This window comes from Camellia sinensis, chromosome 1, assembly GCF_055761805.1.
Source record: "Camellia sinensis isolate YWXY chromosome 1, ASM5576180v1, whole genome shotgun sequence".
Classification (NCBI taxonomy): Eukaryota; Viridiplantae; Streptophyta; class Magnoliopsida; order Ericales; family Theaceae; genus Camellia; species Camellia sinensis.
The window spans coordinates 243,177,501-243,190,725 of record NC_138961.1 but is presented as its reverse complement, the minus strand read 5'-3'; the positions used below and the strand labels follow the sequence as shown (position 1 = coordinate 243,190,725).

Here is a 13,225-nt window from a genome sequence, read left to right as displayed (position 1 = left end):
TTAATGAACTGATTTCATTACTGTAAGGACATTTCATTCATAACCTCTTTACGCATTATGTTATTCACTGGGCTTTAGCTCACTGTTTATATATAAATATGTAGGTGCTCAGCCACCAGATCGGAGCTAGGAGCGTGGGTTAGACTCCAGTTTTGTCAAGCCAGCCTATGTGCCTCACTGCGAGGTTCCGAGCCTATCTGCTAAGGCTTAGGGGTGTTTTACAATTTCCCCTTCTGTACTGTCAATGGATTGTATAGACTGAATGTTAACTGTACTGTTATCAAGGGATTAGGCCCCTGTACTGTGTGACTGTAAATTCTGTATAGACTATATTGTTTGTGTGTATGAATGCATGAAAAATCTTTTTGGCATACAGACCGTCACAACTCAATGGACATTATTCATTTACTGTATTGGCTTCTGCCAGGCCCTGTACTCTGTTTTACTGTATTACTGTTAAGCAGGCCTTCGGTAATCTCGGATTACTGGCCGGTTACGGTGCTAAACCCATAAGGCCGGGTTTGGGTCGTGACAGAGTGGTATTAGAGCGATACTTAACCACGAGTTATACCGCACACACGTGTCCAAATGAGCTATAGGGTGTCCTAGAAACGTAATTAGGGCATCTCATGAGCATGATAAGTGTGTGATATGACTGACTGAATATGTGCTAACGTGTTAAACTGTTAAACAAATGACTACTTATGTTTAAAACTGTTATAACTGCTTATAGTGAAATGGATAATGCAAATGAACCTGAATCCTCATCTACTGAGGCAAGAATGGAAAGAATGGAAAGGATGATGGAACTGATAACTGCTAGACTTGAACAACAACAGAACCAACAGCCCCCTCCTCCTCCTCCGGTACAGCCGGAGCCTAATGTGAATGTGAATGATGGGGATATTATTGCCCTCACCCATAAATTCAGCAAGATGAAACCGCCATCCTTTCAGGGAGGACTGGAACCGCTAAAGGCTGAAGCTTGGGTGCTTGAAACAGAAAAACTATTTGAAGTATTTCCGTGCTCAGAAGCGAATAAAGTATTGTTAGCTACCTTTACCCTACAAGAAGAAGCTAGAAGGTGGTGGATGTTGATCCGTGATGCAAATACTGTTATGACCTGGGCTCAGTTCAAGGAGTCCTTCTTTGAAAAGTACTTCCCACTGTGTGTCAGGGATAGGAAAGTGACTGAATTCGAACAGCTAAAGCAGGGCACAATGTCCGTTGCGGAATATGAGACGAAATTCACCGAGCTTGCTAGATATGCACCGCATATGGTGGATACTGACTACAAGAAGGCCAGAAAATTTGAAGGTGGCCTTAATGTTGCAATACTTGACCGAATAAATGTTCTGAAACTACCGACTTTTGTGGGTGTTCTCGACCGGGCATTAATGGCCGAGTCAAACATTGAAGCACTGAAAACTGAAACACCAACGTCGGAATGGCGTGGTAAGAGGCAGGGTTTCAAATTTAAGAAAGGCAAGCATAACCCGGCCAACAAGAAACAGAATACGGGGTCGACAACTAGCCCCAGCCAAGGGAGTGGGTTCATACCACCCTGTTCTGAGTGTGGCAAGAAACACAAAGGGGTCTGCTATAGAATATCTGGAGCCTGTTACAGGTGTGGCAAGGTGGGCCACATGGTTAAAGACTGCCCCTATGCTCCACAAGCCAGTAGTAAAGCTGCACCAAGCGTAGCAGCATCAACTGTAGCACCAAAGCCTAACCCCAGAGCTACCGGGAAAGAGCCCATGAGGCAGGGCCGAGTGTTCGCCCTAGTACCGGGAGACGTACAAAATACTAAAACCGTTGTGTCAGGTATCCTCTCTATTTGTACACAAAATGCATATGTATTGATTGATTCGGGGTCTACACATTCTTATGTATCGCATGCTTTTTCGCGAAAATTGAATAGACCCTTAGAACCCATGAACTATCTGCTAGCCGTATCATCACCCGTAGGAGGATCCATGACATGTGCTTATATGTACCCCGCATGTGAAATCATTGTTGGGGATATGCATCTGTTTATTGATTTACTGCCATTGAACATTGATCATTTTGATGTAATATTGGGGATGGATTGGTTACAAAAATATCATGCCACTATTGACTGTGTGACCAAGCAAGTTGTTTTCCGTCCACCTGGTTTGCCTGAATTTGTGTTTAATGGGAGTGGAGTAGTACCTCCTCCGTATCTGATTTCGTCTGTGAAAGCTGTTAAACTCATTAGAAAGGGATGTAAAGGATATCTGTGTTCTGTATTGACTGTATCTACTGATGTTAATGCTAATATAAACTGTATTCCTATAGTCAGAGAATTCCCAGACGTTTTTCCAGAGAATTTGCCAGGGGATTTGATTGACAGGGAGATTGAATTCACCGTGGATGTGATTCCCGGAACACAGCCAGTTTCGAAAGCTCCTTACCAAATGGCTCCAACTGAACTGAAGGAGTTAAAAGTGCAATTGCAGGAACTGTTAGACAAGAAGTTTATCAGGCCCAGTACTTCACCCTGGGGTGCACCGGTTTTGTTTGTAAAGAAGAAAGATGGCTCGCTGAGACTGTGTATAGACTACCGTGAACTGAACAAGGTAACTGTGAAAAATAAATACCCATTACCGCGCATTGATGATTTATTTGACTAGTTACAAGGTGCACAAGTGTTTTCCAAGATTGATCTTAGATCGGGGTATCATCAACTGAAGGTTAAACCGGAAGACATTGATAAAACTGCTTTTAGAACGAGGTATGGCCATTATGAATTTCTAGTTATGCCTTTTGGAGTCACGAACGCACCAGCTGCTTTTATGGACCTCATGAACAGAATTTTTAAACCATACCTTGATGATTTCATTGTAGTATTTATTGATGACATATTGATTTACTCCAAAAGTATAGAACAGCATGAACATCATCTGAGACTTGCCCTACAAACCTTAAGAGAACAGAAATTGTATGCTAAACTGTCTAAATGTGAATTTTGGCTTGACCATGTTATGTTTTTAGGGCATGTTGTTAGCAAAAATGGAATTTCTGTTGATCCGCAGAAAATTGAAGCCGTAGTGAACTGGCCTAGACCAACAAATGTGACTGAAGTCCGAAGCTTTTTGGGATTGGCTGGATATTATAGAAGATTTGTCAAAGATTTCTCCAAAATTGCCCTACCATTGACTCAGTTAACTCAGAAGGGGATATCATTTGACTGGACTGATCAAAGAGAATCTGCTTTTCAGGAGTTGAAAACTCGATTAGTGACTGCACCTGTTCTGACTTTACCTTCAGGTAATGATGGTTATACTGTATTTAGTGATGCTTCTCATAAGGGTTTGGGGTGTGTTTTAATGCAGAACGGGAGAGTTATTGCTTATGCTTCCCGACAACTGAGACCACATGAAAAGAACTACCCGACCCATGATCTGGAACTTGCTGCAGTAGTATTTACACTGAAAATCTGGCGTCACTACCTGTACGGGGTAACATGTGAAGTATATACTGACCACAAGAGCTTAAAATATTTCTTCACACAGAAAGAACTGAATATGAGACAGCGGAGATGGCTAGAACTGATTAAAGACTATGACCTACAAATTTTGTACCATCTGGGAAAAGCCAATACCGTTGCCGATGCATTGAGCCGGAAATCGATTGGAAACTTAGCATGTTTGCTCACAGGACAGAAAGAGTTGCTTTGTGACCTTGAAAAATCTGAAATTGAAATTGTTTTACGAGAACAAGGTGGAACCTTAGCTGCTATTTCTGCTCAACCGGCACTAATTGAAGAGATTAAAGAGAAACAGCAACTGGATGACTTCTTGAAGAAGATCATCGAAGAAAGAGAATCTAAACCGAGACCGGGATTCAAATTTGAGAACAATGTACTGAAATTTCATGAAAGACTGTGTGTACCGAATGATACTGAACTGAAAAGAAGAGTTCTGCAAGAAGGCCACAATTCGAAATTATCTATCCACCCGGGGAATACGAAAATGTACCAAGATCTGAAACAGAATTTCTGGTGGCCGGGAATGAAGAAAGAAATCGCCGACTTTGTGTCCAAATGTCTTCATTGCCAACAAGTCAAAGCTGAACATCAACGACCTGCCGGACTATTGCAACCCTTACCCATACCAGAGTGGAAATGGGAGCATATCACGATGGATTTCATCGTTGGGTTACCTCGCTCCAAAAAAGGTATGGATTCAATTTGGGTTATTGTTGATAGACTGACTAAATCTGCTCACTTCTTACCTGTCAAAACAATTTATAATGCGGACAAATTGGCTGTTATCTATATTGATGAAATTGTGAGACTGCATGGAGTGCCTGTGTCTATTGTTTCTGACAGGGATTCGAAGTTTACATCGAGGTTTTGGCAGAGTCTACAGACTACATTGGGTACTGAATTGAGGCTGAGTAGTGCCTATCATCCTCAGACAGATGGACAGTCAGAAAGGACCATCCAAACTCTGGAGGATTTACTGAGAATGTGTATCCTTGATTTTCAGGGAGATTGGGAAAGTCATCTGCCATTAGTCGAATTCGCCTACAACAATAGCTACCATTCGAGCATTGGTATGGCGCATTTCGAGGCATTGCATGGCAGAAAATGTAGATCTCCAATTTGCTGGGCAGAAGCTGGAGATGGGCCTTTACTTGGGCCCGAGATTGTTTATGAGACAACTGAGAAAGTGAAACTGATACAACAGAGATTGAAAACTGCACAGAGCCGACAAAAGAGTTATGCTGACGTCAGAAAACGAGACAGAGAGTATGAAGTGGGTGATCACGTTTTTGTGAAAGTGACACCAATGAAAGGCTAGACTTGTTTTGGAGTCAAGGGCAAGTTAGCACCAAGATACGTCGGACCGTATGAGATTATTGAGAAAATTAATCCGGTGGCGTATCAAGTTGCGCTTCCTCCTGAAATGGAGCATATGCATAACGTCTTCCACATTTCCATGTTGAGAGACTACCTCCGGGATCCCTTCCATGTAATAGAGCCTACTCATGTAGTGCTGAGTGATGACTACACTTATGAGGAACGGCCTATACAGATTGTGAACAGACGAATCAAGAAACTGCGAAACAAAGAGATCCCATTGGTGAAAGTCGACTGGCAGAACCATGGTGGCGTGTATGCCACTTGGGAAAGGAAAGATGACATGGCTAAACGATATCCTGAACTGTTCCCACTGAACCCTATTTTCTTCCAGAATGAAGGTAACTCGAGTTTAGAGGACTAAACTCTCTATAAGGAGGGGAGACTGTAACAACCCTCATACTGCTTACCGATTAATGACTGATTAGTTATCGATAAACGCTGAATACCGTGAAACTGAATTGATCATGACTGATAATTGAACTGATTAAAAGTACTGAACTGACTGACCGAAATTGAAACTGAATGGAATGAATACTCCTGTTTGAATTGCATTTTATCTGTTGACTGTATGATTATCTGTTCTTGTTTATATGTTTAAACTGCTAATTGAATGCCTTATCGGCGGCCGAATTAGAAACCGATTAGTGTTTTATGATCCTCATAATTAATGTGATTTTATAGTGTATTTACCTGAAGACTGATTAGGTATGATTAAATTAGATTAAATTAAGCTAATTAAAGAGTTTGACTTAATTACCATTAGACCACTTAGTGGCCACTACTTCACACATGTTGAGCCTTGTATACACTTCAATCAAAACATTGCTTCAGCTCATTTCTTGTGCTTAACCGACCAAGAGAGGGAGAGGGAGAGAAATTGAGTTCTACCTTGTGAATTGCTTGGAAATTGAAGAATTGTTGAAGGGTAGATTGCATATTTGAGCTCCCTTCTTGAACTACAAGACTAAAGGTAGCTCCATTGTCTTCTTGTTCATGTTTTAAGTTGATTCTTGCATGGTTCATGTCATATTGATGGAGTGTAGAGCCAAAACATGGTTTAGATGTTGAATTGTGGCTTAATTGTTGCATGCATGTACATATATTGAAGTTTTGAGGTTGTAGTCCATGTTTCCTCACATGCATGTCCATCTTTTGGTCATACTCCATGAGTTCATCTTGTTTTTGAAGGTTTGAGCTCTTTTGAAACAGCATTAAAGCTTTGAAAATGATTTAGGATCATGCATGTTTGCATGTTCTCCATGTTCTTGGAAAATGGTTTGAAATTGGATTTGAATTAAACACCCTTGGGCTTTGATTTCTCAAATTGAGCTTTGAACCATGTTATTCTATGTGTTTATAAATGTTTTCCAGAAAATGAGCCCAAGAGGATCGGTTTTGAGTTGTTAACAACTTGAGTTTGAGCTTGGAGGTGCAATCTGGGTTTTCCAGATTTCGCACTTCCGCTCGAGCGGGGAAGTTCCGCTCGAGCGTGGAATCCGAGCATCCAGCATCACTCTGCACTATTTTACAGTCCGCTCGAGCGGAGGATCGGGCGCTCGAGCGGAGTCATGTCTCAAGCTCGAGCGGGCGTCGAGCGGAGATTTCACCCATCCAGTACTTTTACAGTACGCTCGAGCGGGAAAGTTTACGCTCGAGCGTGTACCTTTATTGCATGACCGCTCGAGCGGGGAAACCTGCGCTCGAGCAGGACTCTGTTTTTCTGAAAATGCTTTTTAGTGTGCCTCCTTGCATCCTCATCCCATCCTAGGCATTCTTAGGCCTAGTTTAAGACATCTTATTGAGGATATAGAGGTAGAACACACCAAGGCATTAGGGATTAAGTTGTTATATTTCCCAACTGCGTAGCTTAGTGTGTTCAATCTGTTAACTGTGTAGGGTTGGCGACTGGGGAGACACGCTCTAGCTTACTGTAACCCGAACTCTGTGAGTAACAATTGTGTAAAGATATGTTCAAAATGATTATCTTCTGAATACTGAACTGAACTGTTTACTGAACTGATACTGTTTACTGAATGAATGTATGTCCTATATTCTGAACTGTATTGTGGCATCCTTAGCACCTACTGTTTACTTGAGTGACACTATCGAACCTGAAATCCACTCTCAATCGCTCTTTTTAGTGGGTAGGAAGAGTTTTCGTATCCTGGACTTAAGGAAGGCAAAAAGTGCCCTATCTGCCTTGTTGTGATAGGGGGCAGTGCCAGTTGTTTGTTTTCAAGTCAAGCTCTGTATCCCTATCTCTTTTTAGGTTGGCATAATAAAGAAAGAGAATGCCAAGAAACAACACATACCTATCACTTTTGGAAGGTTCGGGATCGTCAGGGAGCCCCTATAGACGTAAAGACTTGACTTCACTGAACCGGCACTACTCTTTGTCGGGCTCCTACCACTCGTCCCTCGTCTGCTCGTCGAGTGCGTCCCTGGCCCTTGCTCGTCTCTAGTAGCCGATCGACTTTCTTCGCCCCTCTCCCGCTTATTGATTAGGGCGAGTCACTCAAGTTCCTTGTCACTCGTCCCTCTTTTACGAAAATCCCGGGGTTTATGCGTTTTTCGGAAACTAAAGTCGCTCGTCAAGCTAAAAACAGACGACAACGTTAGGGGCGAGCGAAGTAAAGTACACAGCGAATGTAGTTCTACGGAACCCTTAAGCTTGCTTCGTAGACTACACTCGCTGCTACCGAACGCTGGGTTTATGCCTTCGTTTTTCGGTTCTAAAAGTCCAAAGTCACTAATAGCCGAGCTCGACAACGAAACGGGGTTTCAGCGTCGTCTCCTACAACTTGTTTTCGTCCTTCGCTCGCCCTACTTCTAAGGATAGATAGAAAAGGAGCCGAAGTCACTTAGTTCCGTTAGGAATTCAGGAGACGAAACGCAAAGTCAAGTTCCCTAACCCTAGCGAAGCGGTATCCGGGGCTCCGTAGATACCTACCGGCGAATCCGTGCTTCCTTCAAATAAAGGAAGGGGGGTTTCGGGTCGAAACTAGCCAGGCAGGTGAGTTGTTTACAGAACTGTACTGATTACGCGACTCGACTTTGAAAAGGACGAGCTCCCGGGAGCCTTCAAAGTCGTGTTGAAGCGGGGACAGGATACCTGCAGTCTTCAGTAGCCAAAGACCAATCCCTTGTTTATACCCAACTCTAAAGTGTTTATTACTTTACTTCCAGCTAGCTCTAAAGTCTAAAGAACTCCACTTCTCTCTCTAGCGTCTTCCGGCGTCAAATTTCGAGGACGAAATTTCTTTTAAGGAGGGAAGGATGTAATACCCAAGTTTTAAATATGATTATTTTATTGGATAGATTAGTAATTAAATTAATTTATATGGGTCATTTATTAATATCAAAGAATTAGTTATGAGATGGCATTATATTTCCTATTACTTAGATGGGTAATTTTGTAACTTTGCGAAATTAGGTTAATAAGCCCACCTATTGTGGCTTTAAGTCTTGGAGAACAAACAAAACAGAGGCTGTGAATTGCTCCATAGGCGGCTAGGGTTTGAGAAGGTAAAAGAAAAAAAGAAAAGAAAAAGAGAAGAGAGGCTTGTGCTGCAGAAAGGGTTTGGAAGAGTTGAAGGTGAAGCCAGCAAGCAAGGGTTTGGAAAAGTTTAAAATTAAAGAAAAGAAACCCAAACCAAGGAAGAGGGAGGATTCATAAGAGTGGTGGTTTTGCTTTATTCATCACTTAGGTAAGATTTATTTTATTGTATTCCTATCTATGATTTTAGTGTTAATATATCGATAGATGATTTTATGGGCATATATGATTAAATAGATATATTGATATAGTCTATGTTGGGAGTCTCAATTTTGCTCAATTTTAGAGTGTATTTTGCATCCCATTTGGGTGGTTCATATTTTGAGATTGATATGTGATGGGTTAAGTTTAATGGTGGTGTATTTGTGGGATACACGATTGACTACAAGCAATTACAAATTGTTACGTGTATATAAACAACAATAGAATAATATGGGTTGAGAATTTCCGAAACCGTAATGGCTTTGTTTTGATGCTAAATTGTGGGAGTTCCTAATAGACTATTGGGTTAATTTATTCTATTGTTGTTACAAGAAGAGATGGATGGATGCACATAATAATTGTTTATGCGGTGTAATATTTTATTAGGTTTGTGAGATTGAGGTGGATCTTGGTAAATTGAGATTAGCTTGGAAAATATTATTTTAGCTGTTTGAAGGTAAGTAACCCTCTATCACTGTTGGTTCATTTTTATTCCTATCGAATCGTTTAAAATTATAAATATTTATTTATAGCCTTCGTGTTCTCTTAAAATAAAATATGGGTCAAGTATAAAACAACATCGAATATTATTATGAAAATTATTTGAATATTTGGTGAAACTATTCTGAAAATTGTACTAAACGTTTATTCTAAAAATATCGAATGTTTTATTTAAAAGTTGTGTATTGTTTGAATTTTGAACATCACTCTAGTCTGACTATGATTTGGACCCTAGCCAATGGGGGTTATTTATTGGCACAGAAACTAGTTTCTTTTGGGGCTTTACCACCGGCCTATGTGTGGTTCTGGGCCTTGTCACGGGCTATGTGACCGTAGTCAATAAGACTTGGGTTTTGTGAATCAAATCATCGAACCATCTGAATATCGAACCATCGATTTGAACAACGAATTACTTTGAATTATCTTGTTGGCTTTTCATTTAAAATGTATTGTACATTGTTTATTTTTAGCTATAAAACCACCTTACAAATAATTGTTCATTTATTGAACTATAGAAAAAAAATTATATTTATTGGTTATCGATTTATTTATTTATTTTTGTATACTTGATCCAGCTAGCAGTGATGGTTGGTTATTTACTGGGCTATCTAGCTTACCCTTATTTTTTTTTCAGATTCTGAAGAGTAGAGCTGCGCGGGATCTTTTTTTTACATGTGGGAGTGCCGAGAGTAGGACCATGATTTAAGTACTTGGATTATTGTTTTGTTAGTGGATTAAATTAGTGGATTTGGTGGGCATTTTCATATGAGAACTATTTATTTTTATAGATTCTGGCATTATGACAATTAAGGATTTAATTTGAGTATTTTATTTTATGGGTTATGTGATTGGATTCTTAGCCTTGCATGCTCACTTATATGAGTGTGCGGCGTTGTCACAGAGCTTGGGGCGTGACAATTTTATGGTATCAGAGCCAGGTTGTAATTTTAAAAGTTGGTATAAAATAGTGGTGAGATTGGGTAGATGTAGTATTGGGAATGCTTATAATTTGATATAATATTAATTTTATTTACATGTTATAGGGACTTGAGAATAGAATAAGATGAGGTTTTATTATTGATGCATATAAGTTGCAATGAAACATGAGGAGACATTGGCAAATATGGCTAGGAATACACACCAGGGTTAAACGAATCGACGGACTGGTAATAATAATCGGTGAAGGAATGTGACTAATATTGGTAGTGGTTCTCAAGCAGTCGAAGAAAATCAGGGGCAAGAGTTGAAGGAACAATTACAAGAGTTACTAGATAAGGGCTTTATTAGGTCTAGTGTTTCTCCTTGTGGTGTGCCCGTTTTATTTGTGAAAAAGAAGGATGGTAGTTTTCACCTTTGCATTGATTATCAAGAGTTAAACAAGGTGACAATTCGAAATAAATATCCTTTGCCTAGGATAAATGACCTATTTGATCAATTGCAAGGAGCACAAGTCTTTTCTAAGATTGACCTTCGTTCTAGATATCATCAGTTGAAGGTTAAGGTGGAAGATATACCTAAGACAGGTATTAGATTAGATGTTTGTAGAACCTCCTGAACGTTCAGTCGGTTCCTCCCACATAGTTCAGTAGAGCTCCGTGACCCTTAACCAATAGAAAGAAGCTGTCGGTAACCGTCCGTGAGTTACCGGGATTCAAATTCAAAGGACCGCTCCGGGAGCCTCCGCTCGTCAGCCTAAAAAGATAGGAGTTCCCTCACTACGAAAGGTGTCCCGTGGAGGGACGAGTTCCTAAACTACGAAAGATATGGAGCGGATGGCGTACTGATAGATCTCCTATTCGTTCTGGATCCAGCGGAAAAGGCCCTTTCTATCTTATTAGTAAAGCGCTAACGCACCCCTTATTGAAAACTAAAGCAAGAAGCAAGAAACTTGACTTTGCGAAAGCCATGAGAATCAGTCAAAAATAGATTCTCAAATATGGCATTCAAAAGCAAGGAGAGAGCATCCATGACAATAATATCTTCCTTATATGGTTGTGTGATTTGGCGCATCTTTCCTGGCCTGTTTGTCTTAGGAATAAAAGATCGATTTCATAGGGAAACTAGGGAGAAAGAAAAAGAAGAATGAAGTAATAACCTTTGAATCTCCGTTACTTTTTTATTCCTAAAAAGCCAATTGTGTTGTTTGATAATGTAGTTCGGGAAAGTCTTTCCTCTTTAGTTTTATGGTTTTTCTAGCGCATTTTCTTTGCTATAAATCTTTCAAGTCTCGAAGACCGCCGGAGAGTCTAGACGACCCTCCGTCCTCGAAGGACGGTCTTTAGTCCAGCATATAGTACCTCAGATCAATTGAGTACTTATTGACGTATGTCGCTTCTTCACGTATCGGTCAAACGGAAACTGGAGGGTCCGTCGTCCGGGGCTTGAGTGCAAAAGAACAGCTCCAGACGAGAGTGCAACGTGGATCAACTACGATAGGACCCCTTGGATCAAATGAAATAGCCCCATAGCCCCATTAGAGTAAAGGGAGTGATACGCCCTGCACATGGCGAATGAAGAAACACGGCACACTCGCCTTTTGCAGACCTCTTTCGTCACCCAACAACTTTCATTCCCGTTGAAGCATCCCCATTTTCGTCTTAGGCGAACCGAAAGGATTCATTTGCATTTGACCACTATGATCTTTCACGACTTGACCCCTTTAAGAAACCATTTCTTTTCAATGGAACCTGTGAGACCTATTTGCTTCTTTTACGACTTATTCAACCCGAAAAACCACAACCTCCGTGTTCAGCAATCAGAACCGTCTCGTCAATGATAGCACTCCCTAGACCTCAGGTCTATAGACCCCCCTTTCTCAATATCTCATTGAATGTCCCGACCTTTTTATGAACGATGTGGCAAAAAACCTAAAGTCTGCTCCGTTCGAGACAAGGTCCATAGAATGTGGAACCCCCCGCTCCAAGCGGGCAACGTAGGGCTAGGAGGTCAGGTAGTTGTTCGGGCACTGCCGAGAGGAAGGCGATCAGTCTAGTCTAGTAGGCTCTCTCTCACCAACAACGGTGGGTTGTACGGCTTCTGGGAAAAGCGCTGGAAAGGATAGGGATAGCGAGACGGCGGTTATTGGATCGGTCAAACGGGACATCAAAAGTTTGATCTATTCCTATGCTCCGCCGCCCTCCCCGACAACAAGAAAGAGCCCTTCCTTCTGCTTTGGGTTTCGCCCTTTTTTTTAATACGAATGGTTGCTCCACTCATTTTCTAATCAGACCTGTATTTCGGAGCTGCGCGATGGCCCCAGTCCCACTGAAAGGGAACAGTCCTTTAGGGAACGACGAGGGGCGGCACTAGCAAGACGACGTTTGGTATTTCCACTTTTTTTTTGGAAGGTTTGGAACCCTTACTCACTCAACATAGGGTCCAAAAACCCGACATACCCTTTTTTTTAGAGCGTATAAGGGGAAAAGAGCTCTTGCATCGTTAGCCGCTTCTCAGCATTTCCTGCCTGAGTTGTTGACCATCACCTGACCTGACCTCACACGGGAGGCCCCGCGCCGAGTGATTCTCCCCCCAAAAACTCTACATGTGATTTAGTAATTTATAACCCATTTTGGGGTGCAACCAGGGAACAACTATCAACTAGTTTGAAAAGTTCTTCCATTTAGTAATGGAAGTCATCCGTTGTCACTTTCTAAGGGTATGGTAGAGGCGCTTGAGAAGGTGGACAATCCTTCAGTGAAGACCTAACGAGAGGCTGAATTCAAACACACCCAAGATCCACAAGAATCGTACGAACATCTATGGAGCGTAGCAAGGAGCCTTGGCTTCACTTCAGCTCTCGTCACCTCACTCAATCCTACAGCGGAAACTCGAGTCGAGGCGCTGCAAACGAGCAAAGAAGCACTTCTTGTAACCAAAACACAAACCCCATGGATCAGCAAAGGCTTGTTCTGGACCACGCCGCTAGATTGATACTGCCAGCTTATTTTGGGATGACTGCCACCTTCCTATTTTAGTAAGGAATGAATATCGGACCCTACTGACGTTCAACCGACGACCGGGCCTAGTGGTGCTTGCGGCTTTTCCTATTTCGGCTTGGATTGAAAATACTGGACAGG

General features: G+C 41.5%; 1 long non-coding RNA gene across 1 annotated transcript; it reads left to right on the top strand.

Annotated features, from left to right (window-relative positions):
• Nucleotides 1-8,133: 8,133 nt before the first annotated feature.
• On the top strand, nt 8,134-10,066 carry LOC145804846 (uncharacterized). Its single transcript, XR_014347401.1, has 3 exons — nt 8,134-9,105; nt 9,784-9,900; nt 10,010-10,066. It is a non-coding gene; the product is annotated as an uncharacterized LOC145804846 (long non-coding RNA).
• The last annotated feature ends 3,159 nt before the right edge of the window (nt 10,067-13,225 follow it).